At 39.3% G+C, this 23,852-nt stretch overlaps 1 protein-coding gene and 1 long non-coding RNA gene across 2 annotated transcripts in view; one reads left to right on the top strand and one right to left on the bottom strand.

The window, feature by feature from the left end:
• Window positions 1-23,852, top strand: part of cpq (carboxypeptidase Q) — a 196,060-nt gene that overhangs the window by 169,127 nt on the left and 3,081 nt on the right. The window lies entirely within an intron of this gene.
• Window positions 7,372-23,611, bottom strand: LOC134298818 (uncharacterized). Its single transcript, XR_010005908.1, has 3 exons — window positions 23,545-23,611; window positions 15,362-15,551; window positions 7,372-13,855 (listed from the first exon to the last, which is right to left on the bottom strand). It is a non-coding gene; the product is annotated as an uncharacterized LOC134298818 (long non-coding RNA).

Here is a 23,852-nt window from a genome sequence, read left to right as displayed (position 1 = left end):
CAAATCACAATTGGTTGAATCTGTGGGTGTAGAACCCTTGGATATGAAGGGCTGACTTTATACATATCTCCAGGCTACCGAAGCTTGGCTATACAGTATAATGTATGCTAGGACATTGTTTTTAACTTCTTAAAAATGATGTTAAGGCAATATGCTTGCAACTTTATTTTTAAAGTTTAAAATAATCCTTCCTAGCGGAATGGATTAAAAATAGCAGGACATTCCCCTCTACTTGAAGAGGGAATGCATGTCAACTAAATATAACCCATTGAAATACTGTCTTGAACTTTTTTCCCCTCCCTCCCTTGTTCACATGAAATAGTTGGCTTAGAAAAAGTAAGGAGCGTGTAGCACAATCCACAACCTTCTGCACATGCAGTTGCATGGTGTGCTATATTTAGGAATATATCAGCAGAGCATTATATTTCTGGAAGGCCTCCAGGGAGCAAACTGAACAGGCATACGTTGGAGCTCAGTTTTCTCTGCTTAGAAACTTTCAACACATTCAATGACCAGAATTCCATTGCTGCCTTATTAAAGTGGTTGGACATCTTTGTTTGATACATAATGGCTATGTTCATTTCAAAGTCGCAGAACCAAATTTTCACATGTGGTAGCGTTACACATGGATGTTCCCTCTGCATTTCACATGTGCATTCACTTCACTAACAAAGCAGTATTTCACAACTGCTATGTAATTTTGTGAGAATGAAGTTACACTCTCTCTACATAGTGTAGTGATATCATTCTTCACCACTTTCATTCTGGAATGAAGCCATTCATAATTTTAGCATTTTTCTTATTCTGTGAAAAAGTTTTTTAAAAAAACTGCAGAGCTTTCAAGGATTATTTGCAACCTTTCTGAACAAAATTTGGTAGTTTTCCATAGAAAATAGCATTTCAAAAACATTTATCGTAGAAAAGGCTACTAACTATATTTTATGTGCTGGCTGTGCACTTGTTTTTTCTGCACAAAAATATTGTTAGAGACAGAGAAAATGCTGTTTCCTACGCAGATAATCCTGTTTTATGCATTAAAAAAGCACATGCAGATTTTGTGCAAATATGTTCTGAGCTGCTCAGATTGTCCCAGGACTGGATGGTCCTTGTCAGGGGACTGGAAGGTGGACCCATCCTGGAGCCGAGTCAGGGTGGCTCTATCTCACTTCTACTGCCTATGTGATTCAGTTTCTGGAGAGCATGAGATGGAGGAAGAACTTGCAATGCATTCATATTGTGCTTGTGGTATTATCACAAATAAGTAGTGGGTGTCTGGACCAACTAGACAGCTCCTTGATCTAAATCAACATGGTGGTTGTTTTGTTGTTAAATAAGACAAAATTTTGAGGAATAAAAATCTGTAGACCCCTTTCTTCAGGATTTTGTTTAATACACAAAGTAAAGATGGCTGCCAAAGTTTATTTATTTATTTATTTATTTACAGTATTTATATTCCACCCTTCTCACCCCGAAGGGGACTCAGGGCGGATCACATTACACATATAAGGCAAACATTCAATGCCTTAACATAGAACAAAGACAAGACAAACACGGGGCTCCGAGCTGGCCTCGAACTCATGACCTCCTGGTCAGAGTGATTCATTGCAGCTAGCTGCAGCTGGTTGCTCAACAGCCTGCGCCACAGCCCGGCCCCCAAGTTCCCCTTTCCCTTGATTTAATGGAAAAATTAAAGAGTTTAGATGTTTCATAGGCCCGCTAAAGGCAAGACTGTTAACCTCCTGATATGATCTGGAGTCTTCAGTCAAATGATCATAACAGCTATCACAATGTCTGAGATCACATGATGTAGGCATATAGTTATAGTAATTCAATCAGTCTTAACTATGAAAAGTTTTACAAGAATAATATTTCCTTGAAAGTCCTTACTGTGTATTCAGTGTCCGTGACACAAATTGCATGCAGCCCTTGGTATTTCTAAGAGGATACAACTACAGTAGTTTTCTTAAAATTGTATATATACATGTGCACACACATGCTTGATCATTTAGTACACTTTTCACTTATAATTCCCAAGGAGGCTCAACCACACAGCAGTCTTGTGGTCCAATTTTGTCTGCTTGTATTTGAGGGGTTCCATGTGTGCATTCCAGAGTTCCTGATATAGCAGAATATAAGATGTCCTGAAACTAGATATTCCAAGATTCCTTAAGCCTAGACCACTAATGCGCATGCTCATGTGTATTCTCAAAGTCCCCATCAAAGGAGACCCTCCATTTTAGCATCCCAAGCACCAATAATGGAGGATTCACAAGGATATCTCATTGTTACTGGTGTAGTTTCTGCTATTAATAATTCGGCCAAGTCATACTGTCAGTGTTGTCATGGAATTTTCAAGAGTTAGTATATATTTTGGAATTGGGCTCGGAGGAAAACAAGCTATTTTAAGATTTTTTGGAAAATAGTTTTGTTTGCCAAATCCAGTTCCAAATCAAGCCACAGGCCATATACACATTAGTAAAATCCACTGAATCCAACTCTACTATTCTAGGATTCTATGATTCTATGAATATGACTCCTCAATAGTAAACACACAGGGCTGTTTCCAGTGGCCCTGTTCCTTTTGCATAATTGAAAAACTCTTTGCAATCAGAAGATCTTTTAACAACAGTCCAACCCCCCTTCTTAATTTTAACTTAAGTACTCCACTATGTATCTGTGTGGGTGGTCTCTTCACTTCTAGCAAATGCATACCAAATGCACTTGAATTGAATAAAATCAATTACATCTGATGACCTTTTGATTTGTGTTGTTTACCAGCCCTGTGAGACACAGCTCCATTTTAAGGAAATCTTCCTTGATCAATTTCCTTCCATTTCAGTTTAATTTCTGATCTACAGTTGTACAAAAAACATTTTTATGACTCCGCACATGTTCTAACCAGCAGTCGATGTGCAGGACGCATGATGAGAACATGATGTTGTGCGAGCAGCTGTAAAGCAGACCTGCTTGTTTGGTGTTCTTGCTAGAACAGCATATTGGGATTCCAGCTAGACAAACACCCTGATATTCTCAACAAGTAAACAAGCCAATACGCAGAATAAAAGGGGAACCTATTAGGGGGATTTCTCCCCCTTAAATCAAGAGTCCATGTCAATAGGATGGTGATATACTCCCAGTTTTAGTCTGGACTCTAAATAAGGTATCCAAAGTGTTGAGCCCCAAAAGAGGTTCACCACCTTAGATAGTTCCTTTAAAGTTTGGATTAAAATCTGGAGTGGCCTAACTACCCTATCGGCAAGGACACCAGCAGCCACCACAATTAACCTACAAGTTGCTGAAGGACTGGAATTTGACCTTCATAATACATATACAGATAGAATATGCAACTTTACTTTGTTCATTTACTTGTATATTTAGAAATTAATGCATTATCCTTACTCATTGTAATGTTTAAAAAGTACCTTGGTGCATTGCCTTTTATTTTTGTGTTAATTTTATGTTTGTGTTTGCCAGGAGGGGGTGAATAGCAATTTAGAATAACCGGTTTCAAAGTAATTGCACTGGTTGTTAGTACACTACCAGTCTCAAGTCAAGGCAATGGTGATAACATTTAAGGGTTGACTTGGGACCTTGATACTTGAGGAACATCTCCCTTGACATATGCTTACCCAGGAATTGAGGTCTACTGGAGTGACCCTTCTTTGTGTCCTACTGGTAGGGAGAGAACATGGGAGAAAGCCATCTCTGTGGTGGCATCTTAGTTGTGAAATGCTCTCTTGCGATATTTGGTGTCAACACTGATATCATTTCAGTTTTGGGGCCTAATCTAGATTTTATGTGTGATATGGTTGACACACTCCATGGTTTTCTGCATAACCTTGTAACCCCTCCTTCACTTCTGCTGCTCTGTAATTTTTGAAAATATTTTAAAACATAATTATTAAAATCAATTTCATGTTTTTTTTTAAATTGCTACATTGAGAATATCATTGGGGGGTGGGGATCCCACTCCATGATGTCACTTCAGTGCCATCATGCCTGCACAGAAGCAGAACGGCCCTATTACACCATGTAGTAACCTTGGGCTTGAATCAGTTTGAACGAAAATGATTTGTAATATTCGGTGATCCGTTTTGTTGAATCTTTGAAAACAGAACAAAGAGGAGGGAAGCAAAAAGCTGACCAAAACAGATTAAGGGCACCGGATTTTATTGGCTACTGTAAAGGGTGGAGTTAGGTCTGCAATATACCTGAGGCAGGGCTCTGCCACAGGGCTCCTGAAGAAGATGGGATTACCTCAGCACCTTTTTCTTCCTTCCTGGCAGCAGCAGTTTCCATCCATTTCTTTTTGGAAAGTTTCCTAGGCTCTTCCTCCAGAGAGAACCCTGCTGAGAACTCGCTTTCCCAGCAGCACTTGCATGGGGCGGGCATTGAAAAGTCTCTGAGTTCCTCTCGGAGCATGATGGGAGTTGACGTTTCTCTCTCACACACTGTTTCTCAGCCAGTAAAAAGCCTGGTTGTGCCCATGCTCTGATTGGCTGAGATTGGTGAATTGTTTTGAAACTTGGCTGGCCTCCAGTTGTAAACAGAATCTAAAAATACAGTAGGTTTCATGCAGATAGGCCTTAAAATGACTGAGGTTTAAGCCTTTAAAGCTTCTCATTGTAGAAAATGGGCTGAATTAAAATGGCAACACCTCTCCCAATTTGAGTAATTTCCCAATAAACAGAATGAGAGGTTGGCCAAAAATGGACCCCGTAACAGCATGCCTTTTGGCCGAATTGCACATCTCTACCAGGTAGGAAAAGGGACAGCGCAATCTGCAGCCATTGACAAGTTTAACCCATCAATCATAGGAGAGGAAATTAACCGGCAATGGGATGCACATAGTGTCATGAGAGGAACCCCAAATTGAGGGTGACACAAAGTGTTTGCAGGGGCTATAAAGACTAAATTAGATGCCAGAGGGTCACATGCAGCATGCAGACAATACAATTCTAACTCCCAACATAGAGAGAGACAAATTGGCTTCAATGCTGATTTGTCTTCTTCATGTATTAAAGCCTTCAATCTTATGAACAAAACTTCTACATCATGGATATTCATTACCACAAGCCTACAATTTGTAAATAACTCATTATTTCCATAAAACATGCACACATACACACTTCAGAATTCCATCATGGGAAAGGGGATCAATTTGTACCTTATGTGCAGTTTCCTTTAGTGTCTGTTTGTCTAACAATAACTAAAGTCCAAGGCCACGTTCAGTTAGGACAGCAAATAGTGATTGGAAAGCATTCATACTCTGAAACAGTAGCTGCCAAAGACTGACCCTGTAATATTTTTGCTATGATATTTTTAATATTTTCCATAAAATCAGTAGAGATAAACGCACCTTTTAGTTCACCTTTTAGAACTTGATCATCTTTAAACTAAAGTCATTGCTTGTTACATTACTTGGCCTTGAGGTGTGTTCTTTTTTTCTTTTTCTTTAAAAAAACATTTCCATGAACATTCCCAGGTCTAAATCCAATTGTTTGTCCCAGGTTGCATACTCTTATTGGATCAATGGGAGTTATGTAAATTGATTCAGCAGGTGACCCTTAGTTGGAACTAAGAATTAGATCTGAGCCTTGCACTTCAGTGATATAGCACATACCCAAATAAGGCCATATTTCGGAGGTGGGAGGGCTCCATCATCATATTTGGGGCTTCCTCCGATCTCTGGAGGGGAACAACATCCCATAATACCCACCAGCAACATGGCCTCTGGTAAGTGGGAAGGAGTGAGGTTTTTGCTGCACCCCTTTTGAAGAGCAATTTTTAGTTTAACTTGGTTTATCCAAGTGCCCTTTTTGACTGAAACTCTATTGGAGGTCGAAATGGAAATAATTTCCAGAGTGTTTGCAATGGCAATAAGGGCTAAACGAAACCCCTAAAGAACAGCATATGGCATTCAGACCACATGATTCACACCCCGACATAGACTCCAGGATTGTATTAATGAATAAATACAGTGTGACTTTTTAAAAGCTTGGAGACATAAACTGTGTTCCTCACAATCCCTAATGTCATTGACAGCCTGGAAGGTATTTCTAGGGTATGCCTCAAAGATTTTCCATGGAAATGTATCAAGGCTGGGGTGTTTGTTTTATTAAAAGTAGCATAATAAATAATGGAAGCCTTCTCATCCTGTTTCGTTAGCAATTGTGTTCTCCCAGTGTGTTTTCTGTGCTTATGTTTGCTTTGAAATGCAAGATATTTACCCAGAAAATCTCACCTTTATAGGAAGGTTCTCATTTTCAGAACAAGATGTCTGCATTGCATTTGACTACTAATTTATTTTTAGACTTCAACCTGGAAAGAAAGCTAGACTTTTCTAGGATCTTGAAAGTGAAGGATTTTGTGATGAGGTGATGTCTGCCTGTCTCATTCTCCAGCTTCCGCAAGAATGTGTGTATATGTGTGTAATGAGCCTACATTAACCCTGGAGATTATAAATTCAACCTTTCATCTAGTACAGCTGTCCAGTTTAGTTTTCTGCAGCGTTAGACCTTCAACTCCCGTTCCTTAAACAAACTCAGTCACACGGTTTTCGGGAAGAGAAGTTTTACTTCCAGGCACTGTTTACTGAACAACTTGGGTCATTTTTGGACTTTGTTGTCTCACTCATCAAACAAAAATCTATATACGAAATGGCTTTTGTAAATGTTCAAAGGAGAAGCTTGTGTGAATTATGATTCACGTTTGAAAAGTCTGACTTTTCTTTTAATAATATACTGTAATCAAAGAAATCGTTCTCAACGCATTCATTCTTACCATTTTAGAATGGAAACATTCATGACATTCATAGGTATGTGGGTATTATTAGTACTATTTTGTAAGCAATCATATTTTATATTGTGAGACTATGAAATTGTGAAGAATGCTTGCTCTTAAAAATTAATAGTTAGAATGTAATGAGCCAGAAACCGCTCCCTTTGAAGGACTATGTGAATGAGTGTGTATGTATTTTATATATACACCTATTAAAATAAGTAATTATCTCCCTTTGCCCTTCCTTGAAACTCAGGTGTTTTCTTATAGTTTATAGAATCCTATTTAGAGTTTTAGAAATTTAAAAGTATATCTAGTATGAGCAGTACTATCGAGCTGTAAAACACTGCATGTGGCATTTTGCCGCAAACAATTTTGAATTGGCAATTAAGTAACAAAGAGTTTTCTGGCACTTTAAAAGCTAGTGGTTTTACCTGATATCACTTCCTTTTTACAAGAGGTTCTTCTAGCATTATTCAGAGACTGGAGGGGTTGCAATTGAGAGAGAGAGGCGTCCTAACTAATTTACTATTGTATATGCTTTCTTTCCTTTTCCTTTTCCTTTTCCTTTCCCTTTCCCTTTCCCTTTCCTTTCTTTTTACTAAGGTCCACTTCATCCTAAAATCTTATCCCATAATAAGTGTATCAATTAAAGCTACCACATATTATATTTGCTACAGAAGACTAAAGCATCTCATATATATGTTACCCTGGCCAAAGCTGAAGGAAGTTTTTTTTTTTTTTTTTTTTTTGGATTATAACTCCCAGAAAACTACCCAGTGTGGCCACTGAAAGTGCTCCTCAGGTGATTTGGGAAGCTGAGTAGCTTTTCAAATTTGCTGACACTTATATTATTCCAAATAAACTGCTTAAAATGAAGGAAACATTCAAAAACTCATCAGACAAGTAATCACATAATCACTCATTGTAAAAAGCTCAGAATGGGCTGGTTAATTCAGAGTGATTGGACTCTTCACATTGATGAAGGGCTTGTCTACACTTGCAACCTAGGAATTACTCTGAGTAGAAGGCTGGCTGTGTCTATGATGCACAAGGGTGCCTGGCCAATATCATGTGTTGTTGTTGTTGTTGTTTTGCTTTAAAATTACTTTGCCACACAAAGTTGGGGGATACTTTAGTTTGCTGGGACATCTGGACAGCAAGAGCTCCAATTTCGCCTGTTCTACTGTCCAGATAGGAAACTGGTACCAACAGCCTTTTTCTTGCAGTCATCAGCATAGAGAAAGATGATGGATTGTGCCTGGCAGAAACCAGCAACATATTTAAATACAACATGAACTATCAGTTAAAAACATATAACACATAAACTAGTTGAAAAGACATGACCATAAAAGACAAAAGAAAAAACATGTGCATTTTTTAGGCATTTCATCAGCTTCCACAAGCTGTCCAGCCTCCCATAAAATTACGTTGTCTTGACAGAAAACACCACAACAATAAAAGTATGCACTTTTGACAAGTTAGGAGCTATTCAGTTGAAGCACAATGCCAAGAAAACACTTTTAATTGTTTGGCACTTACAAAACCAACTACAGATGTTAAATCCATTTGCCTTGTTTTAAAAAAGCCTTGATTGTGTTAGAAGAGAGTGTAAACCTACAAGACCACTTTTGCAAGCACTTAATGTATCAGCAGTCACTGAAAATTGGCTTTAAAAGTTCTGAAACAGCTTCTAAGATGTGTTGAGCTGTCTATATAGCACTGAAGAAAAATACAGCTCTTTCCAAACCCTCCAACATTGCACAGAAGAAAATTGGGGGCATATATGGCAAAGCAACAACAGTGTATAGATAAAAGAATGTGGCCAGGCAACAATCCATCAGAGAGAAAGAACAAACAAACTATTACTTTAGGCAAAGAAAACCAAAAATTCAAGTACTGAGTTTAGGAAAGTCTTGTAATGTGTGTGTGTGTGGGGGGGGGGGGAATTAATACAATACTTTGTATGCATGAACATAACATGATTAACAACAAATATTGTTATTGTGTACCTTTGTTTCCAACTTATGGTGACCCTAACACAAATGTATTATAAGGTTTTCTTGGGCTGAAAGTGCATGTCTTGCCCAAGGTCACTCAGAGCCAAGTGGGAGAATGAACCCTTCTAAAATTACAGAACACTTCCTTTGAGGATGAAATTAGTTAAGAATTACATCCCTACTCTATCCTGAAAGGTTGTGCTCCACCTTCTTGTTTCACTTCCCCTGAGACAAGATTTGCTTCCTGGAACAGCCACCTTATTATGCCTATTGTTTAGCACTAACCTGATGCTAAACCCTCATCAGATGAACTCTGGAAGGTGATCTCAAATTTATTCCCAGAATTTTGAGATCATTTGATTGTGTGTATGTCTGGAATTGAGCTTAGAAATTCTACTTTTGTGCTCTAGAATTCTCCAAATTTGTTCAACCATCAGGGCCATTGGTTGTCTGGGAGTTAGAAAAAGTGTCCAAAAAAGTAAATATTTCAAGCTCTGCTCCATACCCGAAAGACTCCACTTGAAGAGCAGGTACAAAGGGTAGGGATAATTGTCAACTTTCTTTTATTGTTTATTTCCAGTTGCTAAACTAAATTTAGCTTATTAAATAAACTTACCAAATACAAGTGCATATACAGTACAGCCTCAGTATCCATGGTTTCATTAATCTGTGTCTGACAAAACATATCTAGGAATTCTCTAATTCTTCCAGAATGACTATGTGGTATTCTTGGGCCAGACATCCTTCATTTTAATAGGGTTCACTGTTTTCATGTATCTATGCAAAGTTCAGGAACATATCCCCACATATATACACACTTCTCTGCTTCTTGCCATCCACAAATATGGTATCCACTTCTGCTCTAATCATAGAAAAGATGTCATTGCTTTAGGGGAAGCTAAAACTTCCCTATTTGTGAAAAAGGGTAGCAAACTGGATTTCTTCAAGCTATTAATTTAATAATTATGTTGTCGTTACACTGAGGAACCTCCAATGAACTTATTTAACTGCACTCTTAATCCACTGATGTGTTTTTATGTAAAAGCAAATGAAAAGACTCAGTGATTGACATATAGCAAATTGCCATACTCCGTGTCGCTGAAAAAATAACGAAGCAACAAATAAGTCCCCAGACAAAACAACAACAATGAAGAGATCCAATGCTTCAATATATTGCTAATTTCCATCAGAACCAATCAAGACATTATCTTCTGAAGTATTTTCACAAAGTGTTGATGTCTTCAGTGTAGTGTAGTGCCTGTGACAGAATACTTTCATAATTACTTTTTAGGCTTCCAACATTGATGAAAGAATGTGCTCAGTTGACTGATCCTCTTCTAAAAGGGAAATTCCTATTCTTTAAACTACCACATTTTATGAAAATATGGTCTCAGAGTTTTTTGTTTTGTATTGTTTTGTTTTGTTTTTAAATGCAAATATCTTCCAACAGATAAAGAACTTAACGTGTGGTGCTAATTCTATGAACTTTTGGCTGATAGTGAAAGGAAATAAACAACTAATATGGATGAATTCCATCTCATTTCCAAATGTGAGAACATAAATTACTTAGATCAAATCTTAGAAATAAGTGACAAACGTGTCAAGAAAAAAATATTTTGGTATTTTCCCTTGAGCAACAGTGAATTATTTCCTGGACACTTGGGGCACTTTCAGACAGGACTAAAATCTGTGCCAAAACGGGTTTTAAAAACCTGATTTGGCACATATTTGAGTCCCCACGTCAACCTCTGGGCTTTCCTGGGGGGTGGCTACATGCCATCCTGATTATGATTGGAATAGCATGCAGCCACCCAAAGCCTTTTCCCCATTTCCCCCTAAATATAAAATAAAACTTTCCTTGCACCTTCCTGGCACAAGAAAATGATGTGCCAGGAGACGGGGGACAAGGGGGGTGAGTATGAAAATCCCCCTCCCCCGGCGTGTCATTTCCTCACACTAGGAGGGTGAAGGAAGAACTTTATGGCAGCCAGGCATTTATTTTATTTTAGAGGCAAATGAAGGGCTGGAGGGAGAGGGTGGGCACCATGTCAGACCTTTGGGTTCCAAGATTCCAAAAGGTTCAGGACAGCAATGGGGACTCACCCCCGGGTACTCCCAGGACTACCTAGAAGTGAGTCCCCCAGGCCCATTACCCAATTAGACCCGGGCCTTTCAAGAAGCTCTGGATCTAATGGGGCATCTAATTAATTCGTTATTACTGGAGGCGTAGTTTGAACGCCTCTGGTAAAACCCCAGACAAGTCCCGGGATATGGGCCTGTCTGCCCTTGGTTGTTTGTATAAAGCAGAGGTCAGCAAAGTTCAGCTTTCCAGACTAATGGTTTCAAGGAATAGAAGTGGTTCTGTGTTTTATTACTCATGGCAGATATATCACATCGTTTGTGACAGGTATATCGCATTTGTTGTGGCAAGTGTATCACATTTTTAAAAAGTAATGTCTATGTAACATGAAAACTGACTGACCTATAAGAAATGGCAGAACTTTACTTTCACTTTTAATTTTACTTTTACCTTTACTTTTTTTACTTTTACTTTTACCTTTACTTCAGGACGCAGCTGACCATGCTTCCTTTTTTCTGCTTAATGTGGTCTCACTTTGTCTGCCTATCTGGCCAGTCTTCTATAAAGAACTCACTGCCTCGGAGTGAAAAGTTCCTTCTTTGGCTGGATACTAGTCATCTGTCAGTGGTACTTTGTGCTTTTCCTGCATGGCAGGGGGTTGGACTAGATGGCCCATGTAACCTCTTCCAACTGTGTATTTCTATTTATTTATTTATTTATTTATTTATTTATTTATTTATTTACAGCATTTATATTCTGCCCTTCTCACCCCGAAGGGGACTCAGGGCGGATCACATTATACACACATAGGGCAAACATTCAATGCCCATAAACACATCGAACAGAGACAAGAGACAGACAGACGCATAGGCAATTTAACCTTCTCCTGAGGGGATGTTCGATTCTGGCCACAGGGGGGAGCAGCTGCTTCACCATCCACTCTGATGGCACTTCCTCATTCCAACGTTGTAAATTAGTTAAACTTGCCTCCCCACTTTTATGTGGTACCTTATTTCCTACTTGATAGATGCAACTATCTTTCGGGTTGCTAGGTCAGCAATGAGCAGGGGCTATATTTTATTTTTAATTGACGGGTGCTCACCCCGCCACGGGCTGGCCTCGAACTCATAACCTCATGGTCAGAGTGATTTATTGCAGCAGCTGTTTACCAGCTAAGGAGAGAGTCCATCTTAAAGCAAACAATAATTTTCTTATGACAATGGTAGAATACATGCTTTGCACTCTAAAGAGCCCAGGTTCAATGCCCAAAATCTTAGATATGACTGGAGAAGTCCCATCTTTAGAATTTTGGAGAAGGTTTGACAGTCAGAACAGACCTACCTTCTCCAGAGTGGTGCCTTTTGGGTGTTTTGAAGAACAACTCCCATCATACTATAACAATAGTCATACTGGTGGGAACTGTAACCCGAAGTATTTTGAACACTAAGCTATAGTCCAATGGTGTCTCAAGTACAAGACAGGCACACATTCACAGGAGAGCAATCTTCAGTAAAGATGGGTTAACCTAGCCAGAAGGGCACCAGAGTGTTATTTTCAGCTTGATTTTCATCCTCTGTTCCATTCACTTGCATTTCTTTTTAAATTCACTTGAGCACAATTTCACAGTCCTTGGTTAAGGTGCATGGGATATGATATTTGTTTTGAAGAAAATGTTTCATGGAGTGTGCTTCTCTCTTGTAGCTCCATTCACTGTACCTCTCCTCTTGATAAGCAAGACTAGAATCCAGGGAAATAGTTCATATATTAAACTTTAGTTACAAAGAGTTGCCGATTAGGAGCGTGCAGACTGCAGTGAGGGTCAACTGGAGAAGTAAATCATTCATTTTGTTTCACAAGTGCCTATTAATTCAAATTTGATTGGAGAAATACTATCATTGCTTCTCAAGTAAATGCATTTGCATCGGCGAAAAGAACTCTTCCTGTTCCATTTTCCAGATATAAAATATCCTTTGAATGGTCTGCATCACGATGCTAGATAAGGCTGCCATACAGTTTGTGGCATAATAGGGAGGAAATCACCATGAAAGCAAGACTGTTAGAGCAATTGGATAGGGCTCTGGCAGGGTCACAGTATGTTGGAGAGACTGCGGGGGAATTTTTAAACTATGCTGGCTTAATGTAATCTCTATTGCTCAAGATCAAACAGAATGCAAAAATAAATAACCTCCTTGTGTTACAGTTCAGCTTGGACTGTGCCATTTTCCAGAAGCTGAAAACAGCTGTCTAGATGGTTGTATTGGAGAACTTTGACGTGCTGCCTCCAAGAATGTACAGTGGTGAAAGTCCCATGTGATTAATAGCACTTCAGCTAAGGAAGCATTCTAAATGTGCAACAGGCACGCTGCTTCAGATCTATCATGCTCCAGTATTGAGCATACTTGCATAGAAGTATGTTCTCCAGAAATCCTCTGAATATGGGCTTAGTGATTTGGATTATGATTGCCCTTGACTTCCTTTAGAATCTTTCAACATGGAGTTTTGTACTTAAAACTCAGTATTTTTTTCGGTTTTAACTTTAATGCAGCAAATATGTAAACATATGGACAAAGTAGAAATTACTGAAGAAGAACCTGTAACCTAACCATCAAAACATTTAAAGCTCTTTTTTTTTTCATTACCAAAAATGCCAGATCAAAAATGAAAGTAGTCAGGAGCCTTTTTGTCTTCTGCTACAATATTACTTCTGTTTTGAAAAGTTACTTTTATGACTGCAGCATTACAGCTACAATGGTTACTGAGCAGCTATTGGCCTGCATTACTTGTCTTTACAATCAGTCTCTTCCATTTTACTCATGCTAGTTCTCCAGGGAGGAAGGCTTGCTTGCCACCTCCTCTTCCCTCTTTGCCCTTCTTCTTTTCTCTTCCTCCTCTTCTTCTTCATCCTCTTCTTCTTTCTCTTCCTCCACCTTTTTTGAGATATCATAGAATCATGGAATCACTGGAAGAGATCTCACGGGCCATCCAGTCCAGCCTCCTGCCAAGAAGCAAGAAAATCACATTCAAAGCACCCTCAACAGATGGCCATCCAGCCTCCAAAGAAGGAGCCTCCAACACACTCTAAGGCAGAGAGTTCCACTGCTGAACAGCTCTCACAGTGAGGAAGTTCTTCTTATTGTTCAAGTGGAATCTCCTTTCCTGAAGTTTGAAGCTATTGTTCCACATCTTAGTCTCCAGAGCAGCAGAAAACAAGCTTGCTCCCTCCTCCCTATGACTTCCTCTCACATATTTATACATGGCCCTCTTCATGTCTCCTCTCAGCCTTCTCTTCTGCAGGCTAAACATGCCCAGCTCTTTAAGCCGCTCCTCATGGGGCTTGTTCTCCAGACCCTTGATCATTTTATTTGCCCTCCTCTGGACACATTCCAGCTTGTCAACATCTCCTTTCAATTGTGGTGCCCAGAATTGGACACAGTATTCCAGGTGTGGTCTGACCAAGGCAGAATAGAGGGGTAGCATGACTTCCCTGGATCTAGGCACTATACTCCTATTGATGCCGGCCAAAATCCCATTGGCTTTTTTTTTTTTTTTGCTGCTGCTGCATTACATTGTTGGGTCATGTTTAACTTGTCCACTTACGAGCACTTCAACTAAAACCCAATTGCTTGCCCTAGCTACAAGAAACACCATGAATCGAGCAAAACTATATAAGTGCTGACCTACTACCATGTTTCCCCAAAAATAAGACAGTATCTTATATTAATTTTTGCTCCCAAAGATGCACTAGGTCTTATTTTCAGGGGATGTCTTATTTTTCCATGAAGAAGAATTCACATTTATTGTTGAACAAAAAAATATACTGTATACTGTACAGTAGTTGTCATCACAAACCAGCATAACCAGACAAACTCTGAATCCTTTCAAGAATTTCTTGCTACTACCATTATTTCCATGTACAACACTCTATGGTACATACATTTACCAATCATGCATGCTTTGGTGTTCTGGTCTTTGGGCATGCTTCCAAACAAAAACTTTGCTAGGTCTTACTTTCGGAGGAGGCCTTATATTTAGCAATTCAGCAAAACCTCTACTAGGTCTTATTTTCTGGGGATGTCTTATTTTAGGGGAAACAGGGTATTCAGCAGTTGATCCAGTTGGGAAGAATAACTGGATTTGCTTCCTTGTTTCATATTGCTTCCTCTTGGGCAGGGTGGCCCAAAACATTTTGCTGCTTGAAGCAAAAGGCAAAATGGCACCACTTCCATTCTACTGGAACAACTGTTGATACTGTCAGTGGAATGGCCAGTGTTTCTGATACTTAAGTCTAGCTTAGAAGGTGGAGGAAAAGCTTTGTGATGTGCACAACTCAGGGGCTTGGTTGGGAATGGGGCTGCCACTCCAGCCCCTATCCACATCATCTGCCAGCTGAGAATCCCTGCTCTTAATGAATTCAGTGTGTCCAAATCTGAATCATGATCCTCATTTCCTTAACTAAATTGTGTCTTAGAAGTTTTTGCAATACAGAGGCATTCAGACTTACCTGGGCTAGTTTTGCAGGCCATTACAGAGTAAAGCTTCGTGGATCTGCCATATCACCTTCTAGCATGGGTTTCTTCCTACTAGGATCTGCTGCATTTTAAGGCACTCCAAAAGAATTGATCAATGAGGGGCCAAGGGGAGGCATTTCCCACACCTCCAGTGTTGAAGCTTCAGGCTTCAGTCAAATCTACCTGCAAAATAGAAAGGCAGTTGAGCTCCACTCTGCAAGGTGTTCCAGCTTAAATTGCCTTTCAATTTCCCCACCATTTAGTTTATTAGCATGGTCATTGCAGATCAATGTGTGTTAAATTTAATCTGTTTAGTATGCTTTTTTCTATTTATAGTCACAAATTTAGAGGTGTAGCATGGGACAAGATTCAGTGGAATCGGGAAATTGGACTTTCATGTCATAATTCCGCTCCAGGGTCCCCTTAAGGGACATGCAAGGTAATGTTCAATTTAGGGGTGGTACCTATCCCTACACTGAGTGGCAATGTACCCAAGTGGCATCACTCTGCTGCCTTCCCTATGGCTGCCTTCTGCTTTGGATACACTTCCATATAATCTGCTTTAAATTGGATTATCTGAGTCTACACTGCCATATAATCCAGTTCAGAGCAGATAATCCGGATTTTATATGGCAAAGTAGAAGGGGCCTGAGAAGGATAATTAGGTCATTTGCTTGCTCTGATCACTTGATCTGTGCTTCATTCCAGGCCAGCAGCTGCAAAATAATAATATTGTGGTCAATTTGCTCCCAAACCTACATGTATGTATGGCATGTTGTAGTTATGGCTACCGCTGGCTCATACCAGTCTCTTATCACTAGGCTCTTAAGATTCATAGCTTCCCACAAAAGGTATTGCTGAAATGCATGCATTAAAATAACATATAAAGAGTGATATCTTCTGTGGAAGAAAAATTTTCTAAACTTATAGATTAATTGGAAAGAGACCTGAGCAGATTTAAGGAAATGTGGAAGTGACATGAACTAGTAACAGACAGATGAATCTATATGTTCTCCAGGTGTCCTTACAATTCATTTTAATTTGGACATTTTGAGCCTACTAATGCCCTAAAGGCACTAGGTCTGTCTGTCCTTGGAAGCAGGATGAGCCCTAGTTAGTACTTGGATGGGAGACCACCAATGGATATCAGGTGGAGTAGGCTCTATATCAGAGAATAGAACTGGCAAAACCACCTGTAAATATTCCTTGCCTGAGAAAACACTATCAAATTCATAGGATCCCCATAAGTCAACAGGCAACTTGAAGGCTCGTACATATACACATTACTTAAAGCTCTCCATTTTATTTCATTTCCCTTAATGCTCCTTACATATTATCATGACAGAGTTTTAAATTAGCCGATGTGAATAACAAAGAAATTATTTAAGTGCTTAGCTGGCAATTGCTGATCTTATTTAATCTACCTCCTTCATTGTGTATGTGTTACACACAGTAAAATAAATTGAGTAATAAAATAACACGATTAAGCTTTAAATCGCTACAGTTTCAACTGTTGGCATCATTTGTGGATTTTTAGATTTATATTGTGACAGTGTGAAAACACAGCAAATCTAATCTGGGGGGAGAAGTGGAATTTTAATTACACATAAATTCTTCTCCCATTGCATGTTTTCTTTTAATATTTAAAGCTTGCCTGAAGAAAAATAAACATTTCACAATCCAGAAATATTTGGAATAGAAGATTCCGTTCTTTACAGTCTATTAATAATGATAGATTTCAGAATTGATAGCATGATCATCTAAGTCTAGAAATCTAGAATACATTCAGTCTTTGTTTATGCCATTCTTATTCCCAACTGAATCTTATTCATAAGCATTATGTATCCTGTACACAAACAAAAAATGTCAGCTTTGCACAATAAACATATTTTGGGGTGGGGCAGCATTTTTACAAACACTGCTATTGATGATAAAATAATTGTCTTTTTGCTCTTACCCAAGAACAAGAACAAACAAACAAAACTACATCAAGGATGAGAATAATTCCAGATATTGTTTGCATCCTTTAACAAACTCTGAATAGTAATTGCCAAAGAGATAAAATAAATTAGAACTAACTATGAGTTTCTTCACTAACAATCCAAGCCCATACATATCTGCAGAGAACATCAGTCTAATGGGATGAACTCAGTGAGAAATAATTAAGGTAACTGTGTATAGGACTGAGGCATTACAGCACATTCCTATACGTATGTATTGTATTCATCTTTGAAAACACTGTACCACTAAAAGTGAAGAATTATTTTCGAACCAGCCATAGGATATCTCTGGATATCATTAGAATGTTGTCGAATGATCCTTGGCAAAGAGTCTCAAATCTGAGCATTTACCTGATCAAGCATACTATTATTTTGGTTGGTGCTTATAAAGCACAGTGGGATCTTGGTATCAGCTGGGGTTTGGTTTTAGGATAGTCCATGGATACCAAAATCCATGAATACTTAAGTCCCATTATATACAATGCAATAGTAAAATGTTGTCCCTTATATAAAATGACAAACAATTCAAACAAGTGCTAGAAAGAAACTTGAGGATCTGTGAAATGGCAGGAAGCTGCACAATGTCGTATACATCAGCATAGTGCTTGGTGTGCAGCAAATTCAACATTTGCTTTTTGGATTTTTTCCTGAATATTTTTGGGTCACGATTGAATGCATGAATGCAGAACCTATGGATATGAAGAGCTGACTGTAACAGAAACTGTACTGTTTGGAAGGCCACTGTTTGCCAATATTATTGGGAAAACAGGTAACTTCTTATGAAACATATCAAATAATCCATTTTGAGGTCCAGCTAACAAAACAGCAGCATGTAGACACTCAAGAATTAAGAATTGCCATATTTACTTGAGTCTAATACGCCATCTAACCTAATACACACCTCAATTTTCAAACCCTGAAACCAGAAATGTATTTGCTAGGTAATGTAATGCACAGTGGCAAAAAGTACACTGTTTGTAATTTGGCCAAAAAAGGTATGCATTACATTGGCTGCATGCTTATAATTCCTTGTTTTTAGTCTTAGAATCTTTCAGTAATGGAAAAGAAAACCTTGGTGTACATCTATGCTGTAGAATGAACCCATTTTAACTGCCCAGGTTCAATGCTATGCAGTCATGGGGGCTGTCAAAGAAAGCTGATACCTCACCAAATTACAAATCCCAAGATGGCATAGCATTGAGCCAGGTCAAGATGACGTGCCTCAAACAGGTGCTCCTGAAGTAACATCCCTTTTGGCTTTGGCTCAGCACTAAGATTTCCATATTACTTGAATCTAATGCGCACCCTAATTTTGAGAAGGCAATTTAGCCAAAAAGATGAGCATTAGATTTGAGTAAATACAGTAACAATTCACTGCCTCCTCCTGACCCCTGGCACACATAGGTGGCAATTGACTAGAGACTAGGAGAAGGAGAAGGTGGCACAGGTGACCATTGGACCCTCGGTGAAGCCACAGTGGCTGAGAGAAATCTACAACATTACAGCTTTTTGAGAGAAATAAGGAAAAGCAGCACTCTTGCTCTGAGGATTCTCCTGCTGCCCATCAGACCTGAGGAGGGCACAGGGCCTTGTAACCTGGACCTTACCTACAAGGAAGAGTTGAGAATGTGATGTTTTCTATGCCTGTGTATGAATATGGAATAAGTTAAAAAATACACCCCAAGTTGTAATTTGTTGTTTTTTAAACTCACTAAACTGTTTAGAAATCAATTGACTATATTTTTAGATAGGGTGTCCTGCTGTTGCAACACACATTATGTTCAGAACAAGAAGATCTCTTGGAAGCTGATTAAACCCCAGCATACTTTCCATCCCAATGTGAAAACTAAACCATTGAGATCTTTGGTATTTGCCTCAACCACAAGTCTTACAGGAGAGGCTGGCATGAGTTTTATTTCTCCTCTGAAGTCGCATAGACTGAAGCTGAAGGGGAATGTTTTTTTCATCCCCCATTTTTCTATTCTTTGAAGAGCCAAGACCTATACAGGCCTGTATGGATTCTCCATCTATGAAGTTAACTATCCATGGCTTGAAAAAAAATAATTCCAAAAAGCAAACCTTGGTCTTAAGGGACACTGTTTTACTACACCACTATATAAAGTATAGTTGGACTTCAGCATCCATAGATTTTGATATCCATGGGGATCTGGAACCAAACCCCAACAGATACCAACAGGATGTTTGTAGCCTTATTTTCAAAGTGCTTTCCTGGTTTCTGGAATAAATGGATCTCAGCAGCGTTTACTTTTTCTTTATCTAAAGTTCGTTCTTCTTTTTTTTTAGGAAATAGTAACTTGATTGCATTTAACAGGAAAGTAACTGCATCGTGTCATTAATAAATACTGAATATTCCCTACTGGGTTTGCGCTCTCTTCCTTGCACTCCATCTTCATTAATAGTGTTAATAGCATTCAAGTAGAGAAGGGACCCACAGAGTATTTAGCATTTTTCTTGTTGCTCATCTTTCTAATCCACCATGATAATTAGAGAAAGGAGAAGAATAATTTAGGCGTTGGTCAGTGATCCTAGTGGGACCTTATATGAACCCTCATCATGCTCTTGTATTTCTTTTCTACACATACATACCATCTCACCTTTTGTACCATGAGAAGAAGTGGTGGAACAAATAGGATGGGAGCATATGAAAGTAATATCTTATTCAAGCTGTTGACCATATATACCATTGTAAAATTCATCCAGCACTACCCAAGTCAATGTTGTTGATGTAGCTATAAAATTGGGGGGGGGGGGGGGGGGAGTGACTGACATTTTTATTTGTGATTCCCTGCTGTCAGATAGTCAGATCAATTCATGAAGTATTGAGCAATTTTGTTGTTATGTGCCTTCAAGCAGACTTCAACATATGGAGATCTTATGAATGAGGTCTTACAAACTCAATTTTCCTTGATTGAGCCTATCCACCTTTAGTGCAGCCTTCCTCTTTTCTTACTACTTTCCATTTTGCCAATGAGTTTCATGATGTGTTGTTACATGATGTGTTTAAAGCATGACAGTTTAGTCATCTTCATTTTTCAATGCTAAATCGATAGCACTATTTGAAAGAATGTCATACTGATGATATAGCAAGCTTGTTTTCTGCTGTTCCAGGGATCGGGGCAAGGAGCCATGAATTCAAATGACAGGAAAAGAGATTCCTTCCACCTAAACGTTAGGAAGAACTTCCTGATAGTAAGAGCTTTTTGATAGTGAAATGTGTTGCCTTGGAGTGGCGTGCACTCAACTCCAAGTGGGTTGTTGGTATCATTAAGAGATGTAGCTACTTGAAATGTACGTCTCCCAATGCAGGATCTCAGCCAACATTTCTTTGCAAATAACAATTTTATTTACCGCTCATAAAATGCACATGTTTACCTTAGGGTCACAATAAGTCAGAACCTGCTTGAATGCACATAACGGCAGAACTGCTCAATACTTAATGAATTAAACTGACAAATACTTTCAAGTAGTACTGAATGTGCTAGAAAGCCCAACTTTCTTATATAAAAATTGGTCCTTTACTTTGTGTGTGTGTGTCTGTGTGTGTGATAAAGGCGGGGGGGGGGGGGGGGGAGGCAAGGAATAATATCAGGACTGTGGTATTCAAAGAGGGAATTTCACCAAGACCAAGGCATTAACATCTCCAGCCCATCCTCTGTTCGGATATCAGTCAGCATGCCAATGCCTTAAATCAAGAAATAGTTTTCTAAGATCTACAGAGATATTTGCAGGAACACCTCAGCAAGCGAGAGTCCAAAAGTGGCAGGCTAAAACTCAGAACCTCAAGCCATGGCTGATACTGACTGAGAAACTCCCTCTTGGGCACACAGAAGACTGGGTGACTTGGAAGGCGCTGAACATACTGCACTCTGGCACCACAAGATGCAGAGCCAACCTTAAGAAATGGGGCCACAAAGTGGAATCCATGGCATGCGAGTGTGGATAAGAGCAAACCACAGACCACCTATTACAATGCAGTTTGAACCCTGCCACATACACAATGGAGGATCTCCTTATAGCAACACCAGAGACACTCCAAGTGGCCAGCTTCTGATCAAAGGACATTTAGTATAATGTCAAGTTTTCTAACTTGGTCTTATTTATTACATTACAACTGTACCCTCTGTTCGCTTCTGACATGATAAATAAATAGCAAATCCTTATTTTGATTAAAATAAATCCTGCCCCCAGGTGCTTTTTGGGTGAAGCCAGTCTACTATTGGTGACAATACAAAGTAACAGCTGGAGTTGGGTGGGGGTGTTTCATGGGGACAGTGGCAGAGGTTAGAAGACTTACTCTATTTCAGACAAATGGTCCCAGAAAATAGTTATAGTGAAGAAACCTGCCATTGATGAAAATGGTAAGTTAGCATTGTGGCAGCAAAGTGTATTTTATTGGTGTAAGGACACAGAAGTGATGGGCAGAGCTTTGAAAAATTACTTTTTAGACTAGCATCTAGAGGTCTTCTAGAGGCATGCCAACTTGGGGATTTGAGGATCTGCCAACATGGTAGTGCGGTAGTCCCCAAACTAAAGCCTGTGGGCAGGATCCAACCCCCCCCCCCCCCAAAGGCAATTTTCTAACCCTGACCACTTCACTTGCAGATACTGGGACTCTTGCTATGGAGAAAAGAATGAAAGAAAAAGGAGGGAAGGAAGGAACAAGGCACAAAGAGAGCCATGGTGACATTGTGAGGTAGACCCCTCTCAAAGCCTTCTACTTTCCATCACAACACCCAACAGCAACATACATGATAGCTATGTGTATCCATTTTAAAGAAGTAATAGCCATTTGTATCCCTAGCAAACAATTATGTCAGTAAAAGAAAAAAAATGACACACTTGCAGTATTTGTTACGACTGGCAGTGACAAATATGGAACCAGACATTGACTACCTCATCAGCCAAGAGCAGGCCTACACTTCCCATTGAAATACTGTTTGTTATGTTGGCTAAATTTGTTCTTAATTTTAAATATTGTATTGTTCTTTAATGTATTTTGAACTACAAATAAGATGGGTGCAGTGTGCGTGTATAGGAATTTGTTCACACTTTTTTCCACCCCCAACAGTTTAAGGGACCATGCACATTCCCTCTGCTTAGTGAGTGTTTGCCTATGACTCCGGGGAAAAGGATTTGATTCTTCACTCTGCCATGCAAACCCACTTTGGACAAGTCACAAGCTCTCAGCCCGAGAATCTTCAGTATACCCTTGTTTTAAGGTCCGCGTACGTTGAAAACCACCTGTTATAGGACATAGCATCAGGTGGATAAGTCTTAACACTGAATGAAAGTTGAGGTTTTTTAAAAGGTTGTGGCTTGCTACCAACGTTTTAGAAGCAAAATGTGCACAGAGAGAGTGTGTGTCATTTCAATTTTTCGCTTCAGATGCTGCAACATCCAAAGCCAGCACCATTCCACAAGATTAACTGAGCCGACTGGTGCCTTTGGCGGCAGACAATGCTTTGAGAATTTTGTCAAATCAAGCCAAAATTGATCAAGAAGTTAATGTAGTTCCAGTGGGGCAATGGTGCCATTAGCTCTGTCATTGAGTCTCTACGCTTGAAATTACTGGGTGAAGTAAATGGTGCTTGAGTTACCCTGTTACAGACCTTGAAATAGTTTCCGGCATGGAGCTTATAAATAACAGCAGAAGTCCTGCTGTTTTACCTCCTGAATCACTGCTCTTGAAAGCTTTTAAGATTCAAGATTTAAGCAAAATGGCAAAAAGGAAAGCACTTGTTCAGCTGCCTCGGTGCCTAATTAAATGAGGGCTGCCAACGGGAAAGGAAAGGGGGGAAAGATGCTGTGCATCCAATTTCCTGTTCTGCTTAATTCATCTGAGTATTAATTCTTATTGATACAGTAAATAGACTAAATTACAGCTCAGGATTATCGGTTATTTTTGCAGCACATTAACCTTTCGCTCTTTGCCGCAGAGCAATTGTGGCAGCTAGAGATGGAAACTAGGCGTGCATTAAAACGGTGTGAAATCAGGTCTCGGAAAAGGAAAGAGGTTCCACTTGGCAGCACAAAAGCTGACAAGAATCTAAAATAACCTATCCTAAAGGGCTCCCAATTTAACTAGAACAGATACAGACTTCGCTGGGATCACGGGGAGGAGGGGATACCACACACCAACAAATGCATTTTCTTACCTTCCCATCACCCACTCAGATGCTTCCAGGCATTGCACAAGACACTTCTCCTTTTAAAGCACAGTGTATAGCCAACAGGCAAACAACTGAGATACTGCACATAGAAGTTAGATACTATATTGCCATTAAGATCATCAGGGTTTTTTTTTACTCTAAATCCCCCAGAAAATGCAGCCTCTCAAAAGTCATATCACAAGTCACATAAGCATGAGTTTTGTTGTTCATTCTGGCTCCAGTTGACCCATTGGACCAACTGGATTTGCCAGCATGTCAACAATTGAGGAAATCAGTCTACGCAATGTGTTTAC

Source organism: Anolis carolinensis, chromosome 4 (assembly GCF_035594765.1).
Source record: "Anolis carolinensis isolate JA03-04 chromosome 4, rAnoCar3.1.pri, whole genome shotgun sequence".
Taxonomy (NCBI): domain Eukaryota; kingdom Metazoa; phylum Chordata; class Lepidosauria; order Squamata; family Dactyloidae; genus Anolis; species Anolis carolinensis.
The sequence above is the reverse complement of the archived record's forward strand: the minus strand, read 5'-3'. Positions and strand labels throughout refer to the sequence as shown.